Raw genomic sequence first — 16,338 nt, forward strand, 5'->3', positions numbered from 1 at the left:
GAATATGAAACAATTGGTAGATGTCATTTGTTTGATAGGATCTCTGTAGAAGCAGGGTAGAAAAATGTCTCCAGGAGATAATTATGGACACTTCTTTGCTTGATATCTAGGACAAGAAAAATAAATATCATCTCCTACATAAGTGCTGATCAGGGCAATTCCCGTTTCACTGGCTTTCAGTGACTGAAAAAGGTCACTTCAGAACTCCTGGGCTACATGCTGGTGTGCAGGAGGTTTGTGGAAACACCCCGAGCCCCTGCTGCAGAAAGCTGATGAAGGCTGTGTTAACAGAGAACCATTTTCCCAAACCTTCTAATTAAGAAAGAACTTCTTTCTTAAAATTCTCTCAATCATAGCTGACTTGATGATATTCTGTACCTCTCTGATCAGTTGCCCCACATCCACAGTGCACAGCCAGTGCCAGGGGTGGGATCGCTGTAGGAAGCCGTGGACCTTCAGCACACACCTTCAGATCCTGCCAGCTGAGCCTCTGCCTTCGCCTTCTGTGACTCATCCTCCTCCAAACTGCACAAAGAGCCCTGGAACTGCATGGCTGAGTCATACCTGCTCTGGGGGTGGCTCTCATGGCCCCTGCCTGCACTAGGTGGAGGCAAGGAACCTCGAGCTCTAAAAATAATGAGAGGATGGAGGAAAGGAGAACAAGAGCCCCTCGCAGCCTCCTCGTGTAATAGCATGTTGATGTGTTTCTGCAGGGCCAGGGGCAAGTAGAGGTGGGATGCATGGGATGGACGAGGTGACCAGGGCTGCAATTACAGGGGATTAAAATGCACAGGCCTTCTGTTATATTTTAACAGGAAATTACAGAGTCAGTGGGAAGCAAAGTCAGAGAAGGGCAACAATAAAGCAGAAAAAACACAAACCTATCTCTGGTCAACGTCTGTGCATATCCTGTGATGGTTTTGGCATTGTGGCACCCACTGACGGATACCCAGCACTCCTCCCCACTGAAGAAGATACAACTAGAAATGCCCTTAGGGATGGGGGCACAGCCCTGACGTTCTGTACCAGACTTGGGCACGCACCTCCTCCCCCACCATGGGCATCCCCACATGCAGGCGATGGCAAAGTCCATGGCCTCTGCTGCCCTTCTCACCCATCCCTTGCTGCCTGCCTTCGGACCATCACTCCCATAAGGGAGAACATCTCTAACTGCACTGTGTGAAAGCACACTTCTGTTTAAGCACCCATTTGTTGTCCTCATACAGAGCTGGGTAGCTGTGCCAGTTGGTGTCACTCCACTTCTGCCTTTTTCCAAATGTCCTCCTTGCAAGCATGCAATCTGCTGCCAGCAGGAAACAATGTCTTGTAAATCATATGAAGCCCTGAAAAAAATGGAGAGTTGGTTTAGATAAGAGCTACAAATGGGGACTTGGGAGAGTGGGCAGGGGCGGCAAGTTGCTATCTTCAAGTTGAATGCCTGTGTTTCCAAGCAGGACTGAGCAATTCATCAGAAAACTGGGTTTGCTCAGATGCTGCTGTCATGTTCAATTTATTCTGAGAAATTTAGTTTCATTTGGGGAGTTGCAAATGAATTGCTACTTGCTCTGCATCAACACAACACTGGAGTTTCTTGCTTACAGAATAAAAAGGAGAACACACGTGTTGTCAAGCCAACGTTAGTGACCTGGTACCAGTCTGTGCTCAGCACCAGCTGTGCTGCAGCGTAATGCACCTCAGAGCCATGCCTGCAGGAAAGGGGACATTTCCTCAAAAACAGAACCACATTCTGCAGGAAATGGAGAGATGGGACACCCAGCATCCTCCCCTGATGGTCTGGTGCAGGCTGGGATAGGCACTGCACTGTGTGCCATCCAGCAGCAAAATTTCATTATGCATCACTCTCCCTGCTCCTTAACTGTGTAATAAAAACACTCCAAGAAATCCAGTAGTGCTAAAATTAGCAGCCCAGCCTGCCTTCAGATCCTGAACTCCAAATAAACGCGTATCAGCACAATAAACTTAGTAATGGACAACTCATTTTAATTTCTCCCTGCTTCACAGGTCTGCTCCGAAAACAGCATTGCTTTTAACCCCTCCAGCTGGCACTGCACCACTTTTCCCTGTGCGATCCCATTCTCCCAGCATGTGCCATTCCTCAGTGTCCGCAAGCTGGCTGGGCAGTCGTGTCCTTGTCCCCAGGGAGGGCTCAGGGACATTCATTCACCCTCCTCACCTTCCCCTCCAGCAGCCAGAGGCTCTGCAGGTCTTCGAGATACAGCTCAAAGATTACATTGGCTGCGTGCCACACCAAGAGGTGAAGGTGGATGTGGAAATAAGTATGAGGGCAACCAGATATGGTGAATCCAGGATGTCAGTGCAAGCTCTGGCACAGGGCACTGAGTCACAGAATCATAGAACCACAGAATCGTTAAGGTTGGGAAAGTCCACTAAGATCGCTTAGTCCAACCGTCAGTACACCATGAGGACCTTTGCAGATGCCCAACCCATGGGTGAGGAAGGGGTGGAGGAGAGAACCAGCCAGGAGGAAAGGGGTTGAACCACCTTCTTCAGGGGCCTTGTTTACTTTTGTTCTTGTAAACCAAAAAGGTAAATACACATCAGAAATTGCCTATTACAAGAGTATGTTTGGACAGAAGCGATGCTGCTTTATGTGATAATGTTTTATGTGGACAGTGAGGACATTGTCCTCCCTTCCTCCCAGAATGATGAATCCAGCTTGTCTAATTGAGGCGTTCATTTCTCTCTTACTGACTGGACACATTAAGAAATTACTCAATCACTACTCCTGGTTTTTAATTGAAATGTACTTTTGCTGTCCTCAAAAGCAGGAGGACTTTTGCTGTCCTCAAAAACAGCAAAACGCTTCCTTTTCCCACACTGAGTACAGAGGAGACAGCACCAGCCCATCTTTAACACTCACTTCCAGCTCTGTTCAGCACTTGTTTCAGGAGACCAGAAACATCAGCTCACATTAGGTAAACCTCTTCATAAAAGCCATTAACTTCTCTGCCGAAAAGCCCAGTGGATTTTTCCAGGCAATGTAATTTCTAAAAGACAGTGTTTAGAAGTCTGCAAAGGGCCAGAAAAATAGCAAAAAAAAGAGATACAGAGTGGGTCACTGTGAAGAGCATTTCATTTGTACACTGCCCAGATGATCTCGAGGGCTGCGCCATGCCTATAATTGGGTGACCTCAAAAAGCATTCCCCAAAATGTGCATTTTTAGCATTAGACCTAACTGAATTAGAAGCAGTGCCATTATCTGCTTTGAACCCTTGATTAACCTTTCTTTCTCTCAACTTCCCAATCCTCTCCCTATGTTGTAAGGGCAGAAGCTTTTTGCATACTAGCTGGCTCATCGCTGCTGAGAACACCCAGCCCTAATATCCTCCCCCAGCACTGCAGAAGCTTGCTTGAAACCTATTTACTGCCACGATGTGCATATTAATGACTTGTCTTATTTGCCTCGACAAACAGAAAGAGGGCTATATTAAGTTACTAGAAAATACACAAACTAACCTAAAATCCAATCTTGATTTTGCAGAGAAGCCATCTGGTTCATCTTCCCTCTCGTGTGACTTTTGGAGCCTGTTTGGGGTTCTCTCATCGCAAGCTCACAGCCATGCAGCAAAGGAGGGCTGCTAGTGGACTCAGTAATTCACACAGCTTTCTCCACTCTGCCTGGTGGTGCAGGGAATGCCAGCACCCAGGTGTGCAGATGAGAGAGGTGCAGGTGTTGGTGAGCTCTCTCCCCCACAGCCCCATGGTCAAGAGAAGCGGATGGCAATGCTTTAATGAGTACCCAATTAAAACCTAAAGCTATGCTACCACAAGCTCAGATCTTATCAGCCTCTCCTGAAAGCTGAGCTGGGTCAGGCTCTGTGGGTTCTCAAACAGGAGATTTCAACTGATGTGCTGTGGGTAATTCAATAGGTGCTCTGCTCGGAGCAGCGTTCAGCCAAGGCTGCATTAAGATATTAAATCCACAGCAATGTGAGAGGTGCAGGCTCTGCCCACCGTCCTTCAGCTGAGATACAAAATCAGGATCTGAAGCTGGGACAGACCTGGAATGACCCATCTGACCCAGCTGGGCTTCATCCATTGCAGAACCTGCATTCAGTCTGAAGAAAAATACAATTTAATCAGGGTAATGCGTTCATCCTCAGGGCTGACCCTTCCCAAGCTCTGCCCTTTGCCTCCAGCAGGAAGAAATCTCCAGGGAATAGCAGATCAATGGGAACACCAATGATAACAAACGGTCAGCCTGGGGGTGTTGGTGGGCTCTCATCCCAGACACGCAGCTTTTTGCTGCCCACTTGCCTCACTTGAGCTTTTTATGCTTCTGTGCAAAAGCAGCAGCAGACAATGAGCTCTCGTTTGCATGCAAAGTGAAAACTGGTGAAAATACAAACCTCTCAGCAAATCCCAGTGTGGGCAAAACCCCATCCATCATTGGTAGCAAGATGAATAAACCAAGCTGCCTGTTAAAACTGCAAGGTAACATTCCCTTTTCATTTTCCTTTCCCTCTCTTACCCCTTTCATTTTCCCTATTTGCAGTTCAAGCAGAAATGGCTCAGACTCTGGGTGAAATTTGACAAGCAAACGCTAAAATACACCCACGGAGAAGATCCAAATTAATGATTTCTATATCACGCTGTCCTGGCCACATCATTAAACACAAGGTCTACAAACAGTGATGGTTCTGATGAGTCTAAAAATCTGAACAATCAGAAAACTGAGACCAAACCCTGCCATCACCTGCACCACTGGGACAGTGGGAGCTGGCCCTCAGCAATGTCCCATGTTCCACGTGATGGATGGTGTGACCTGGACACACATGTTGCACTCACCATGCCCAAAGCTTTACCATCAAACCCAAACAAAGCTGAATGGCACCAAATGCTTCTGTCTGGGTTTGTTGTTGAAAGGCATCTTATGAATGGGAAAAAATAGTGTGTGGTCCTTTAAGCAGCCTGCACACACTGAACTGTTTAATCCTCTCTCTCCAGCAGCTTTTATCCTGGCCTCCCCCAGGCACATCTGCAGCGCGGTCCACCATGAGACACTCTCTGTGCTCTCTGCACTGCCCATTCCCAAGGTCTCACTGTGTCCCCACAAGCTCTGATAGTGATTTCCTTCATGCTCTACCCAAACTGAGAATGTGTCTGATGGAGTTGCCACCTGTCTTCTCCATTCAGCCCAGCGTGGGGAGTACTGAGCAAGAAAGCCTGGGAGAAGTGAACTGAAACCAAATGGTAAATTTCCCTTCTGGCAATGGTTTGGCTTTAAATTAAAAGAGGGGAGACTTAGATCGGATGCTGGGGAGGAATTTTCACTCAGAGGGTGGTGCCCAAGGGCATGGATGGGCCCTGGGCAGCCTGAGCTGGTGAGGCAGCCAGCCCATGGCAGGGGTTGAGGCTGGGTGGGCTTTAAGGTCCTTTCTAATACAAACCAGTCAGTGACTGTATGATTCTGAGCATTCCTGAGACCCAAAGGAGGCAGGCTCAGCTTGCATCACAGGCACATTCCCCGACCCAAAGGAATTACACTCTATGCAGATAAGACAAAGCCTGGTTCCAGGCAACATTTTCACCTTCATTTTCCAGCCTTGGACTGCGAGGAACCATGCAGTTCACTCAGAAACCTGTAACAGAGGCAGTAACTGTAAAGAAGCTGCCAAGCCTCGAGTCAGGACTTAATTACAGGATGAGCCTTCCTCACTCTGGTGCTCATCATACCACAGGAGAAGATGAGACAGCGAGATTAATCCCTCTTCTTATCCTTCCATACTAATGCCCAAATCTCTCTGACCCCTGCAGGGAACTCCCTGAGTTTTCAACTGATGCAAAAGGAAGAAAGAAAGGAGCCCAGCACTCTGGCTAAATGTGATTTCTGATTGGAATGTGATTATTTCTACAACTAGATATTTCTACAACTTTGCTTCAAATAGCTTTTTCTTTGAAGCATAACTTTAATCAATGGATCTTTGCAAAACCAACAGGACAGTCCTGTGGAATCTGCCTTTTTCAGCAGAAACAGTTTAGAAAAAGATTTACAGGAGCACCTCTGTGATGGGATGCCCAATAGCACGGGCTGAGAGTTCACTGTCAGTCCAAGGGACACCCAGACAACCTCTTCTGAAGCCAGTCCTGATGATAGCAAAACATTAAGGAGCGTCACTGCGGAAAGCTCAGTGAAATGAAGGAGATAGAAAGGAAACTTTTATTTCTGGGGAGGTTTAGAGATCCTCTCCATAAGACATTACTGAGGCCAAAGCCTGATTCAAATTCAAAATAGGATTAAGCATTTGAATGACTGGTCAGCCAGCCACGTGCTGTTTTGGGAAAATGAGTAGAAATCCTAGTGGTATAGAAACTACTCAGTGCCTGGGGAGAACAGAAATTCTGCCACAAAAGCACTGTCGTGTGCTTGACTGTTATGGGCAATTTCACCCTGACATGAGGGCGACCTCAGTGATAAGACTTGTCTGGAGGGTACCTCGGCCTCATCCAGCTTTTTGTACACACGACAGATGCATTTAATCAAATTGAAGAGTACCACTGGAGAGGCAGCTTTAGAAATTCATCTTCCTGCAAGATTGGAAGTAACAGAGCTCATGAGAACAGAGGGAGGATTAATGAGAGAGAGCTGAAGCAAGCCTCAGGCACAGCACTTGCTCCCCTTACTGCTTGGGGTGGTGGCAGGTTGTCTGGGGGGCTGCCAGTGACACCACTGGTGAAGAGAGGAAGGAGCCTGGTAAGAAACCGGGAGAGCTATGGCAGTCATCTATGAAGCCACGGAAATGGGGCTAGGAAGGGATTCAAAGACAACGGTGCCCTGCACAAAGCCGGGGCCTTGTACATCCCAGCAGGGCTCCTCTGCACGGTGGTGCTGCTCACAGGTCCCCAGAAGGTCAACTCCAGTGATGTGGTTTTTGTTGGGTCACTCACAGGCACTGATTTCTCAAACTGAACTGGGGCTGAAGGATCTCTTTCAGTTGTTACCAGCAGACATTTTTTTCCATGGTTAGAGAATGAATAACTCCAGGGCACACCATGCAGCTGGGAATGGGTCACATTAGGGGTTTCAGCATGACGCTGTAATGGAGACTGAAATATGATCCTCCCCAAACATCCCTGGAGATGAAACCCTTTTGAGTTTGCTTGTGAGATGGTAATGCAGATAGATACAGAAGGGAGCTATTCTGGAGGGAAGCAAACAACGAGAATCTAGAATTAAAAACGTGATGGGAAAACGAGAATAATCCTGACCGTGAAGCACAGCTATTCTCAAAAGCATCTAGGGATATAAAAAACAAAATACATCCTGCACCTGCTATCTAACTCCTCCCAGATAGGCTGGGCAACACGGCGTGCTGCAATACATGAAGCATTTCATTTAAGTCTTAATTCTGCCTGTTCCGGGATTACAGTATTAGCACCCAAAACTCACTGCGCGGCTCAGGCAGAAAGCAGAGGGGGAGCGTCCCCCTCCCTCTGGCTGCGGGGTGACGAAACCCATTCTCGGAGGAGGCCGCTGGGGGCGGGCGGGCTGCAGCCATCGGGACACCTGAGCGGGCAGATGGATGGGGACGGCGGGATGGCAGCCGGCGCTGGTGGCCTTGCTGTGGCCGGCAGGATGCCCAGCAGTGCACGGCGCGGTGCTATTGCCGCTCCGGTCACATGCGGCAGGCGGAGAGAGGGGGAGCGCTAAATAATTGAGGAGCTGCAGCGCCCTCCTCCATCCCTCCCTCCTCCATCCCTCCCTCCTCCCTCCGCCCTGCGTGTGCGGCCGGGAGCCGGGGCCGCCGGTGCCCAGCGCTGCCCCCCCCGCCGCCTGCAGCACCGCAGCCGACCCCGCCGGGCTGCTCGCCCGCGGAGGCCCCGCAGCAGAGCCCGCCCGCTGCCCTCTGAGCCCGGTGAGTGCCCGCACGGCTCCGAGGGGGTGCAGAGGGGATGAAGCGTTCTGGGGTGTGGGGAAAGCGCCGCCCCGCTCTGCCACCTCACCGCCCGGGGAGAGCGGCTCGGAGCATCCCGGGGTGCGGGGGGAGGTGAGAGAACCGCGGCTCCAAGCGTGGGGAGCTCTGCCCCGGCCCCACTGCGATCACCCACGTCCGTCGCCCCGTGCCGGTGATGCGGGGGCTCCTCCGGAGCCGCTGGAACAGACCCGCTTGGGGCAGAGACCCCAGAGCCGCCCCATCCCGCAGCCCCGGGCGGCCGCAGCCCCGTGTTGACAAAGTGGCACTCGCTGGAAGGGAGGGGGGGGGACGTCAGGGCTGACGGCACGGGATTGATTGGAAACAGAGAACGGCGGAGAGAAGGGATAAATGCCGGCTGGTGCAAGCGAAAAGACAGCTCTGGCTACAAGTTACCGCACCAAACGAGAGAGACGAAGGTAGAGGCACTGCGGGCAGGCGGGCAGCGTGCATGAAAAGGAAAAACCCGATATCAATAATCCGACGGAGCGGCGCGGAGCCCCGCGGCCGGGTGGGCGGCAGCGCGGGGCGAGCCGAGCCGGGCGCTGTCCGCGGTGCTGAACCCCGACGGGGCGGCCCGAAGCTCCCGCTCATCCGCGGCCTCTCCTGGCGGCGGCGCGGGCAGAATTCCCTCCGACTTAGAGGCTGGTAATGGAGTTATCTTCCTTTTTACGTCACCCCCCGGCTCGCTGCTGTTTATTGATTCCGCACGGGTATTTTCGGACTGCTGAGCATCAACCGCCTGCCTGCCTCAACCCTGGGTAGGTGCGCTTCCTCATCACTTTATTAAAAATCCTCATCTGCTTTTTTTTTTTTTTTTTTTTTCCCCTCTCAAAATTGCTTTCCAGCTCAGGTCTTGTGACCTATCAAATGATCATTTAGACAGATCGACTTAGTGCCTCCCTGTGACAGTCTGTGCCTAGAGAGCTCTGATAGAGGGCTTCCTAAATCAACACATAGTCTGGGGAGGCATGGAAAGCGGTATTACTCTTGTCAGCCCCACAGAAGACTCTCAGCTCAAAAGGGCCGTATCTGATTTAATCTTGCATATTAACTAATTGATCTTCCCACTGCCCCTAAGTAGTAGGTAAGTATATTTTAGCATGCCAAGGCATTTGTTTAATTGACCAAAAACTGTCATGAGACTGAAAGTCTGATTGCTAAAGGTATTTACACATACCCACTTTGTTGGCATACATAAGGCATATGACTTACCGTAGTTGAACAATACACTGTAAACAAACAGAAACCAAACAAGCTAAAAGCAATACTAGAGTGAAGAGTTACCTAGATTAAACTGATTATCTGTTCTTAAAACATTAAGCTCCCTGGAGAATCTCTGCTGCATGTGAGCAGGTTTTATTGCAGGGATCCAAGGCCCAAGTGCTATTTCCTATTTTCATCTGTCAAAAACGCTGAAATTTGACAACAAAGTAGAGACTGGTGAGGGTTAAATGAAGATGAAGCAGCTTGGGTCCACTCAAAGTAAATTCAAATGTGCAGTGCATATCCGAAAAGATACAAAGGAGGCAATATGTACAATAGGCATTGATTTAGTTAAAAACAAACAAACAAACAAAAAAAAAAGCAGCTAAATGGAACTGAGACCTAAAAAGGCTCATGCAGTTGCTCTTCAGTTTTAATTGCCCCTTGGCAATTGAGAATGCTAGAATACAGTAGACATTAGAAAAAAATAACAATAGTATTGGAGTTTGAAAAAGAAATAAAAGCCAAAATAGAAAGTACTGGAGAAAGAGTCTTATAAAAGATGAACTACAGTACCTGGTCAGATCAGTTAATTAGAAAAGAGGATGGGAGATGACTTGATTCAAGAGGCTAACAGCCTTTACAGAAAAAAATGAACAGGCATTGAGTTACTTCTCCATCTGCCAAAGAAAGGCACGACAGAAATGGATGTTGAGTCGCTACAGCCAAAGCATTCTGATTTAAGTGAGTGCTCACATTTTTGAACAGTGGAGGGTTGATGACATCATGAAGGAACTACCAGAAAACCTGCTGAATTCTCCATCTACTCATGTCAAGACTTGATGTCCTCCCAGAAGTTGTAACTTAGCCAAAGCAAGTCATGGGGCTTCCTGCAGGAGTAATGGCATGGAAGCTGATGACTCCTTCAGACAAAATGAACTCAGTAGACATAATGGTACCTTTGATCTCTAGTTCCCCAGTCAGACACAGGGCCATACAGCTCTCCTCCCAGGTGCCCCAGGCTCACCTCAGTCCAGAGTGAACCTATTGAACTCATTAAACCACCTGCTGTGCCAATGGGAACAGATTCTAACTTAGATCCATGGGCCACATAGATTCATAATACCTTTTTTTCATTTGCAAGCAGCAAGATGTAGAAAATCATGGTTGTCTATTGGAAACTTCCTTCTAGTACTGAGAAATTTTATTCTTGTACATGTTTACTTCCTCATCACACAGCAGCCCTGGGCTGTGCAGCCATCAGCTCAGGGCTCAGCTGGGGCTGGGCACTCCAGCTAGTGCTGCTACCACGGCTGATTCCTTGCTGTCACCTCAGTGGAACATCCCCAGGAGAAAGCTGCTCTTTCCCCGAAATTAAACTGTCAGAGGGAAGTCCAGACACTGACAAAACAAAAACAGTGAGGTGGAGCCATATAGCATGTGATTCTATTGTCTCTGATCCTCTGCACGACAGCTGTATCAATAATTTACTGAAAGATGGAACACCATAAATTAAATCTACCTAGGAGATGAACACAAGAAGAGCAGGTTTTTCAAATCCTGCAATTTAATTGCGAGAGCACAGAGTTAGAGGGTCAGGTGGGTTGCTGCTTGTAGGAGATGGATTATTACTGGGAGATTCCTTCTGTTATGCTGCAAGTGTTGAGAGATGTTGCATAGAAACCTTATGTAAGCATATAAAAAAAAAAGAGTGTGTTTGATCCACAAGTGAGCAGGATTTGAGCACTGGTCCTCAGTAAGCACCAACTACTGCTGCAAGTGCTTGTCAGTAATTGGGATACAGCTTTGTGCTTTGGTCGACTCCTCCCTGTAGGTCCTGAGCTCCCTGAGCGCTGGTTGGGTCTTTCTGAGCAAAGCCCTTCAACACACACTTCAAGTCTGAGCACTTTCTCGTGCCTAGAGGCCACTAGTACATCTGGATGCACTCTGCCAACAGCAGCAAGCTGTGCCCAAGAGCATTTTGAACCAGGTCTTAATGATGTGCCTGTCAAGTTGTGCCAAGTGAGCAGCTGTTCCCTGATGCCCAGCAATATGGTTGCGGTGTCCAGGTGGGATTTGGACACCCTGGTCTGACAGTGAGGGAAATATATGCCTGCTGCCTACCCTTTGCCCTGGACTGGGATGAGCTGGCAGCACTGGGAAGTATCTGGGTCTGCCAGCACCTCTTCAGGGCACCTGGGCAACAGCAGGTGTGTGCCAGCCTGCACACTGCCTCATTAACTGCCTGGGGGAGCAACAGAGACCAGGAGATGCACAATTAATAGCTAGGGTCACCAGCTCCACACTAAGTAAATTAAGATAGAAGGCAGTAATATGTCGAGTTCCTTTGGCCAGGAGCTCCAGCACAAACAAGAACCACAGCAATAATATTCCAGCTACTCTATTCAATCCAGTTCTAAGGGAGGCGAAGAACAAGGACGCAGTTAACTACCAGGGCTCCAATGACAACCCAACTTTAAGCTAGGCATAACCGTGTTTACTCACACCGATTCCCCTGGCTACTCAAGGACATCACTAGGCAGTTTGTATGCATTACTCAAGAACACCATAATGCCATCATTTGTGAGCTGTTGGTCTTTTAAGAACACGTCATTCTTTGTTCAGTTCTGCCTCATTAGTGGCATCCTATATGCTGACTTAATCTTGGGTGTATGTTCATAACTTGCTTGTTGGGAAGTGTCTAAAAGCAGTCATGCTACAATGCCAGGTATTACTCACACCACACACTGCTCAAGTGCTGCACCACGTTTGCCTGACTTATGATGATAAATGACTAAACACAGAAAATCTCTTATAAGCCGTCTTCTTTGATCAACTTGTGTTCACATTACTCATATAATCAGTTCTGTTGAAATGCAGGAGGATTACTCATGTAAGGCAAGGATTTTTTGTCCTAGTGGATAATAATAACAAGCAGCCAATCATGGAATAAAAGCAGCAAGATCTGCTATTCACTTCCTTGGAAGTGCGTTGAATCTGCCTCACACTTCTGTTGGGGAATTGGTGACACAAGCTACAGCCACCCAAACTACCCTGCAGCTCTCTATTTCGTGTGCAAAGAGCCTGCTGATTTACAGCTACTACTGCTCCTCCTGGAGACATCAGCAGGCACTGAAGGAATGCCTCCTTCCAGCTCCTTCTGAGGAACATGTTTCTTTGAGAACCTCTCCTGCATTAATTAGCCCACAGACACAGACAAAATCATGCAAACAGGGCAATGAGGCATAATCAATTACACTTGTATAACTGCTGATGGAACACGATAACTAATTAATGAGACCACGTGCTCAAACAAAAGAGAAATGCATTTGAAAACCTGCAAGAGCCGAACAGTGTGTGTAATCCTGATGTGCTTACAGCGCAGAAGACCAGCTCAGATTCCTAAATTATTGCATGGAAGGCTTTCCAGAAGCCAGAGAGACTGCTGGTGAGAGTCAGCTGGGAGGAAAAAGCAGTTCCTTAGCAAGGAGCAAAGGAACCACTGTAAAAACTGCAATCTTCAAAGCAGAATTAGAGACTTACAAACAATAGATTTTCAGAACCTGTGTTTGATACACAGTCATTATTTTTTCTGGTTTGGACAACAAAGTATTAAATCAGTACTTCACCGAAAAATGTAATTTGTGTTTTTGCCATTGAAATTCACATTGATATCCTGAAATGAAATAAATTGTCATAATGATGCATCAGGCAGGCTTTGCAATAGCAAAAATCCATTTTCTTTAGAGAGCCTCACACACTAATAAATAACCCATTCTGTGATTTATGTCAAATTTAAAAAGCTCTCATGGCTGGCCTGGAGCAAACCGTAAGGACTTCCATTCTACAGTGCAAAAGTATGGATCTACATGGGGGAAGAAAAAGAAGGTGCAATCAAGTAATTACAGAAGCTGCTCCTGCATCTTATTAAAGCAAAGACATTTCTTCAATGAGTGGTGTTCTAGAACAGACTGTCTGGTCACTCATCTTGAAGCAGCTCAATACAAATGCAGCCTTTGTCCACTACGACCCCGAGGTACAGCTGGAAGAGCATTATTTTTAACGTGGTTTCTCTGCACCTTCCTTAGAACACCCAGCTGCATCAAGCACTCGTGCACTTCTGTTAGACCTCAGCTTTCTCCATTTCACTTCTGGAGAAGCAATTCAGTTATTATTCAATTCAGTGTGGCCCCTTAGAAGGAGCCCTCAGCACAACAGTTCCAAGAAGTTCCTGGTTGCCTGGTTCTGCTCTGCTCACCCATCTATTGATCTGTCATTTCCCCATACTTACAGCATCATTCTGTTTCTTTAAGGCTTTTACTTCACCACCTCAAGACAACAATGAGAAACCAGTCCTTTTTAGACGTGTGCAAATTGATTATACATCTTTCTCCATAATTCCCTTTTTTTTTTTTTTCTTCCTCCTAGTGGTTAAATAGCTTTTTGCAAACACAAATGGAGCACTTCATGCATACTGCATTACTTACAGTGCTGCACTCACAGATGGCTGGATGTGCCAGAAGTACCCGGCACTCAGTGCTACACCACTCTGCACCACACATAGCCAGGGCTCCCTGGACAAAAAGGGCAGAAAACATGTGGGAACACAGAATGCCTGCATAGGATGGCTTCCTGCAGGCCCAAGTGCACAGTGGTGGATGCAGAGCAGGATGCCCAGAGGGATACCCCTCAAAAAACCCTAGGGATATTTCTCCCTATGGGATCCCAGCAGCTAGGGGCAGCTGCTTGCAAGGCTGGCGCATAATGAGCCCAGCAGTGCTCAGAATAACCCATCACCAAGGAATCTGCTGGCCTTCACCACAACCAGCTCCAGTTTCACCTCTGCATGCATTTCTTCACCTCCATCTTTTCCTCTTTGCTCACCTTTGTGGATGCAGTGTCCTGATGTGATCAATGTCCTGATGTGGGTGCTCAGCTTTGGAAGTGGGTCCCACAGGCTTCAAAACAAGGAGGTTATGCTGGTTTGGCTTTCTTGCACTGGAGACAGGAATACAGAGTTTAAGGACCCCTGTCTGCAGCACCACTGCCTTATGTCTTTGGTCAAGCTAAATAACTCAGTGTTTATTTTGCTTATTTCTCAGAAGGAGATAATGGTATTTGGCCAACTTGCAGCAATATTAATATTGGTAAAGCACCTAAAAAAATACAGATGAAAGAAGAACAGAAAAAAGCTGTGCAGCTCCTCCAACCCCATTTTGCTATGAAGATAAAAACAAAAAACACCACGTAACAGCCTGGAACTGTTTTCTTTTTTCAGTAGGCACACTGCTAAAATGGGCTTAAACCTAAAATATATCACTACGCTTTTTTTTAGTGATAATTTTAGCTTAAAATAATAACTGCTCCACTTGAATGGAGGTAAAAAATTGGAAAGGGTTAAAAAAAAATCTCAAATTAGCAGCAGAGGGGCAGACACTGAACCCCTGCGCAGTGCTCTGAGGCTGTAAAACGAGCACACAAAACTCCAAACCCACACAAAAAGCAGCAGTGTGATGAGCAGCCCACAGCAGCATCCCTCTGCCGCGTGGCCAACGGCGCTGACGTCACTCCTCTCCCTGCTGCCGGGCCGTAATGAAAACCACATCTTGTGTCTGCTCCTACTGCCCAGCTCGCAGCTACCAGCCTAGTAATTAAGACTAAAAACAACACAGCGGGCAGGGAAGAGAGGCTGGCAGGGATTTTCCGCTCTCCCTTTCTCCTCTCTCACACCGTGGGTTGCAGCTCTGCATCGCAGCTCTCCGTGCTGCCTTCCCACAAGAAATGCTGCAGCCCAGCTCCACGCACAACCCCGCGTGAGGCAAAAATGCTGTTGTAGCAGCAGGCATTGGGAGGCTTTTGTCTCTCTCTGGATTTATTTCTCATTCTGTCTGAGCACTGAGTCATCTCAATGCCCAGCTGCACCTGGGGCGAAGCATGAATTTTGCTCTGCAAGCACCTGCGTTAATATTGCTGCCGTGGGATTTGCTAGGAGTCTGCTCTGAGCCTGCTTTTCTAGGGCATGTAGAATCAGACAACGGCTGAAGTTGGAAGGGACCTCAAAGATCATCAAGTTGCAATCCCCCTGCTGTGGGCTGGGTTGCCAACATCTAGATCACTTGCAAGGAGGAAGGGGCTTTCCCATCACCTTCTTGAAGCAAACTGTGGCCTCCATGGGCAGCAGGGAGATTTCCTGTGCCATAGTGACTTCTGCAAGGAGAAAGCTGGAGGAAACTCAACTGTTCCATCTCAGGGAGCACCCCTGGCTGGCTCCTTACCACCTGGAGCTCTCTCTTCTGATCTATCACTATCGGCACATTGATTCTCCTTGTGTTCCCTGCATTCTTTACAGAGGGCTTTGCATAGGGACATCCCAGAGCCACCAGGGGCAGAGGGCACTCATTAACAGGAGGACTAAACGAGTCACCCTGGCAGGCAGTGGGTGTGGAATGGGGTGATGAGGATGAAGCAGAAAGCAGCAGGTTCAGTTCAGGAGTAATTTGGCACCAAACCACACACTTAGGAAGCTGTGTCTCTGAACACCGAGGCTTCTCCTTTTGATGTGATTGCTGTTTTAGCTCATTTGTGCTAATGAAGAACACTGTTGTGGTACAAACAGAGGTTGCTAATGAACACGATGGCAGCAGAGTTAGCCAAGCTGGCCCTGGCCCCCAGCACAGCCCTACCGAGCCTCCTTGATACACAATGAGGAGGGCAGCCATTAAGCACAAGAAAAGCGCTTCCTCCCTCCCTCTGGCTGTGGATTTACACCAGTCTCCTAAGACTTCGCCATTTACATAGCTGTGGAATGGGTGAATGTGATTGCTGAGCAACGCCTGCACCTCAGTCTTGCCAAAATCCCCCCCTGCTGCTGTCTCCTTCTCCGTGTGCTTGGGAGCATTGATGGAGCGGGGCAGAAATGAGCTGTGTCTGCCCCAGGTATGCATTATCCCTCCATCAGGCGTTTCTTATGGCTGTGGGTGGGGGAGAGGATGTTTCCAAGTGATGAAGTAGCACTATGCTGCTCTCACTTAAATATCATTGATAATTTCAAATGATCGCTTTCATTGAGTACAGCCACAATTAGAGTAACTTAATTTCAGCTGGTACTAAGGCATTGCCTTCAGCAACTCGGGGCCCTCTGCCACCCCAACTTCTGGCCAGAAAAGATTATTTTCT

Source organism: Tetrao urogallus, assembly GCF_951394365.1.
Source record: "Tetrao urogallus genome assembly, chromosome: 9".
Lineage (NCBI taxonomy): Eukaryota > Metazoa > Chordata > Aves > Galliformes > Phasianidae > Tetrao > Tetrao urogallus.